This window comes from Arachis stenosperma, chromosome 9, assembly GCF_014773155.1.
Source record: "Arachis stenosperma cultivar V10309 chromosome 9, arast.V10309.gnm1.PFL2, whole genome shotgun sequence".
Classification (NCBI taxonomy): domain Eukaryota; kingdom Viridiplantae; phylum Streptophyta; class Magnoliopsida; order Fabales; family Fabaceae; genus Arachis; species Arachis stenosperma.
This window is the reverse complement of record NC_080385.1, coordinates 74,135,414-74,140,886: the sequence shown is the minus strand read 5'-3', so window position 1 is coordinate 74,140,886 and position 5,473 is coordinate 74,135,414. Positions and strand designations below refer to the sequence as shown.

The following is a 5,473-nucleotide window of genomic DNA, read 5'->3' as shown; positions in this document are numbered from 1 at the left end:
AACTTGCTGAGCTTGTTATTGACTCAGTTGCATCTGCTTCAGTAAGTTGGTCATTTCACATAAGCTCTGAGTTACAGCAGCAGTCTCTTTGCTAGAGGATACCTCTGCAACAGCTCATGACCGACTTTGTTTCTGCCTGTGATTCCTAGTAGATTCAGCTAAGTCGCTGATCAATTGCCATGCCTCATCCGTAGTCTTGTACTTTTTCATAGACCCATTGCTAGCACCTTCCAATGTGGTCTTATCTTGAGATTTCATGCCCTGTGTAAAGTAGCCGAGCAACACTATCTTGTCAATCATATGGTGGGAACATGCTTCCAGAAAATTATTGAAGCGCTCCCAATATTCGTAGAGGGTCTCAGATTCGTCCTGAACGATCATGGAAATGTCTTTCCTTAGTTTATCGGTAACCTCAGCTGGAAAGAATTTCTCCAAAAATTCTCTTCTAAGCGCATCCCAGTTAGAAACAGTTGCTCCGGGTTGAGTGTAGTACCACTCTCTTGCCTTTCCCTCAAAAGAGAATGGAAAGGCTTTTAACAGAATAGAAGTTTTGTCAGTACCATCACGCTTAACAATAGAACAAGCTGTTTGAAAATCCCTAAGGTGCTTGATAGGCTCTTGAGCATGTAAGCCATGAAACTTGGGCATCAAGTTGAGTAGTGCAGTCTTTATTTCAAAGTCCATAGCCACCGCTGGATGGTGTGCTTGGTATGGTTGTAGTGTAAAATCAGGGGCTCCAACCTCCTGGATAGTGACTTTCCTAGGTGCTGCCAAGTTACCTGCATGTAAATCAACTGAATCAGTAGAAAGGGAGCTTATTTCTTCCTTAAATGACATTTCAGATTCGTCCTTGGAGAGGACTAGCCGACGCCGAGCTTGCCTTATACGTGAAATAGTTCTTTCAATCTCAGGGTCAAATACTGGCAAGCTTGGATCAGGAAGTGAACGCGTCATTCAATGAAAGAGACGTGTAGCTCATAGTAACAAAATAAAAAGAATGAGCACATTATTGCAACTCCCCGGCAATGCCGCCAAAAATTGACGTAAGCAAAAATTGGCAGATTAAGAATTAATTAGAAAAATGGCGTTGCGAGTACAGTTCTTAACTGGCAAAAATCCACTTGTCAATTTAGAAAAGAGTTGTCATAATTTTTAGAAATAAAATACTGGGAGTATGAGTCCCAGGTTGTCTCCCAACGAGTTGCAGGAAGATGTGCTATTTTATCAATCAAAGATTTTCCAAATGGGTTTTGAGTTCGATGAACAGAAAATTAAATTAGAGAATTTATATGATTTAAATAAAATCTTGACCGGGAGAAGATTAATTGGAAGTTCTATCCTTGGAATTTTGTCAAGATCAATTAATAATTAGTCATTGTTTTCATTTAGTTAACCCTCAACGAATGAAGGAAAGTCAAATTAAAAGTCAACTTCTATTCACAAGTCCTAATCCTCTCCCTTGGGAAGGATTAGAGTTAGTGACTAACAAGCCAACCAACAATGAACCAATTACAGTTGGACTCTTGAGTATTCCAACTCAAGGTTCTCCTTTTAATAAACTCCCAATCAAGTTGTTAATCACAGTCAATCCCCGACAATGGCGCCAAAAACTTGGTGCGGTATTTTATAACCCACAAACTAACCGGCAAGTGCACCGGGTCGTACCAAATAATACCTTACGTGAGTAAGGGTCGATCCCACGAGGATTGATTGATTAAGCAACAATAGCATTTGATAGGATTAGTTAGACAAGCAGAAAATAGTGTTTTGGTATTCAAAGAGCATTAAACATTAAATTAGGAATTTTAGAAAGCAATGAGCAGTTGGGAATAAAATATTGAGAGAATAGTTAAGGCTTCAGAGTTATCTATTTTCCAGATTGATTTTTATTACTAACTAATTTAATCATGTAAGATTTAATTTCATGGCAAACTATATGTGACTAGACCCTAATTCCTTAGACCTTCCTAGTCTCCTCTAAAATTCATTAATTGCCAATTCCTTGGTCAATTAATTCCAATTAGAGGGTGATGATCAATTTCTAGTTTATATGCCAAAAGAATCCTAATTATCCAAAAATAAGGGGATTATATGTCACGTATCCCGTTAAATACAAACAATTAGAAATTCAGTATAATATGTTTTCAAGCTGTTGTTCAAGTAAAGAGCTTTTCCAAATTTTACAAGAACTCAATTAGAACATGGGTCATACTTCCGTTCCACCCAATGTTCATAAAATAAAGAACGAAAACAATTATTGAAATATAAATCAAGACATGAATTAAATTAAAAAGATCAAACGAATCAATCCATGAAAACAGACAGAGCTCCTAACCTTAACAATGGAGGATTAGTTGCTCATGGTTCAGAGAAAAAAAATAAGGGTTCTGGTAACAATGTGTGTGTCATGTTTAAATGTACAGAGTTCCTATTTATAACTAATCCTCATAATAATTTTTAAAATCTAATTCTCTAAAATTAAAAATAATATGTTTTCCTAAAAATTAAGATTTAAGTTTAAATTTGAATTAATTATCAAGTCTTCAGCTGATGGGTGGGGACCACTTGATTTGTCCATTCTGCAGCTTCTAATCTATGTTTTCTGGGCTGGAAACTGGGTCAAAACAGCCTAGAAATTGCCCCCTAATGTAATCTGTGTTTTTCTGCACGTGGTGCATGTCACGCGTACGCGCCAGTCACGCAAACGCGTCGATGGTCTTTTCTGAGAGTCACGCGGACGCGTCGCTGAGCAAATCTTCAAATCACGCGTACGCGTCGCCATGGATACTTCCAATTCACGCGCACGCGTCAGGAACGCGTGCGCGTCGCTCCTCGCAGCCATCTCCTTTGATTCTTGTGCTGTAGAAACTCCGTCAAATTCCGCCGAATGCTACCTAAAATAAATAAAATTGCCCAAAACTCAAAATAGCATCCATAGTGGCTAAAATACAATTAATTCTTAATTAAACTCAACAATTTAGGTGCAAATTCACTAGGAAAAGATAGACAAGATGCTCACGCATCAGTAGACTTCACAAAATCAATAGGGGAGATAAGAAGAGACATAATAAACAATAATGAAAGAGCTTTATTAAAACTAAAAATAGTTTTGTATTAATAAACTATGAAAATAATCCAATATCAACTCTGGACAAATTAAGAATATGGAAAAGTAAATGAAAAGTAAATAACAAACTATAATGACTAGTTCCAGAGGTAGACTCTTCTCAAAAGCTAAAGCCAAAAATCTTCAAATCCTAATTTGTGAATGTCAAAAAGAGAAACCTAGGAGAGGAATAAAATCATATCTAAAATCTCGAAATTGTGCGAAATGAATTGTTCCCTTTGCCTCTGCATGTTCCCTCGCTCTAATCTGTGTATTTGGGCTGAAAACTGGGTTGAAATGCGGCCCAATATCTATGCCAGCGACTTCTGTAATTATGCAGATCGCGCACGTCACGCGGCCGCGCCGTCTATGCGTTCGCGTCACTCAGCGTTTTTCGTACCACGCGCACGCGTCGTCCACGTACTCGCGTCGTTTGTGCAGCTTCTAATCCGCGCGGTCGCGTCAGGCACGCGAGCGCGTCACTGTGATTTCTTCCATTTCGGTGGTCGCATGAGCCATGCACCCGCGTGACTTCTCGCTAGTCATCTCCTCAATTCCTTGTGTTCCTTCCACTTTTGCACGCTTCTTCTTCATCCCTTATGCCATTCTTGCCCTATGAAGCCTGAAATGTAACGACCCAACTTCCAGAACGTCATGATCGTACCGAAAGTAAGGCGTTACCAACCTGCTTTCCTTTATCAACTATTTACTATTGAGCCTTTAGTTCGATATCGTGATTTAGTTTTATAGAAATTTCCAGAAAAATTTTGTTTTTATTTATTAAAATCACATAGCAAACATCACCAAGTGATAATAATCATAAACTTATTAATAATAATAAATATTATACAAAAGAATTTAAATAAAATTCAGATACAACTCCTATCCCTCTGCATAAAATAAAAACTAAAGCTACAAAGGCGAGGGAACTCTATAATCGCCTGCAGCTTCAAACGGAGTCTTCGAACCTGTGTCACTGAATGGTTGGAAATTTATGGGGTGAGAACAAACCACATGTTCTCAGTAGGGAATGGGAATGTCGTAAAATGACCTCACGTGTCGGTTTACACCCTGCAGCCCAACATTACCTAGGAACAAGTCCCAGATATGGCTTCCCTTTGTGTCCTTAGTGCATATGTGTCGGTGGTAAGAATTCCACTCCTTCGTGACTACTGGCAGTCGGCGCAAAGCCCGACCCCATAATATACGCCCAAGGAGAAATAGTGATCCTCAGTTTGTGGGCGTCCCCGAGATCATTTCACAAACAAAACAGAGATCTTCAGTTCGTGGGTTATTCCCCGAGATCAATACACAATAACATAGCGATCTTCAGTTCGTGGGTTATACCCGAGATCAACACAGCAGGCAATAATCTTTAGTTCGTGGGTTATACCCGAGATCAACATACAATAATTCATGGATTTTTCCCGTAATCAAAGATTATCCGTCCGTGGGTTTTTCCCGCACATAAAACAAATAACAATCTATAGGTTCCCCCGAGATCAATGATCATTCAGTTCGTGGGTACTTCCCGAATGTAACCAATTATCAATTCGTAATCTCTACTTTGGCAATCTTGAGTCAAGCCAACTTTAAAACTATTTTTTAGTTTAGTTCTCTATCAAAAGACTTAAGAAAATCATTTATTTTAGGTTCATTAAACACTTTTCAAAACATAACCTCTCATTAGAAGTAATCAACTAAAACTCTTCCTCAAGTTTACTAACTTTTCAAAGTCTCAAAAATCATCTCTCTTTACTATTCAAATTCAAATATTATAAATCCATCAAACTTCTAAAAAGTAATCCTTTATTTCAAGCTTAAAACATAATTATTTTCATATAGAAACAATCTCAAAACATGGTTTCTTTCTTAAATAATTTAATTTTGAAACATAAACCTTTCTTTAGTAAATCAAATTTAAAATAGAATAATTCTTTTCTTAACAAAATAAAACTTAAATAATATCATTTTCCAAATCTAAATCTCCTAAAATAACCTTTCAAATAAAACCTCAGATTTTACAAAATTTCGGCAGAATCTCCCCTAAAACTCGGACTTAGCCACCCTTACGGGTTCCCTCTTTCCCAACAAATCACCAGCCCTTTTATCAGTAGTTATTGCAACAACATAATCTCAATAAACATTTCATCATAAATCAGTTTAACGATCGACATTCTAATATCAATTAAAATCAGAGTTTTCATAAACCATTCTATAAAAGTAAATCAATCAAGCTTCGAAAATTCATAACTAATATTCCAAACACCATCCTTTCATATTTCCAATTATTTTTAAAGTTATTTAGTTATTAGCAAAGTTACCAATTTATTCTAAAGATCATACTTTAGGAAAATAATTTAGTAA

At 37.0% G+C, this 5,473-nt stretch overlaps 1 non-coding gene across 1 annotated transcript; it reads left to right on the top strand.

Annotated features, from left to right (window-relative positions):
* Positions 1-294: 294 nt before the first annotated feature.
* LOC130953316 (small nucleolar RNA R71) lies at positions 295-402 on the top strand. Its single transcript, XR_009075487.1, has one exon. It is a non-coding gene; the product is annotated as a small nucleolar RNA R71 (small nucleolar RNA).
* Positions 403-5,473: the final 5,071 nt, after the last annotated feature.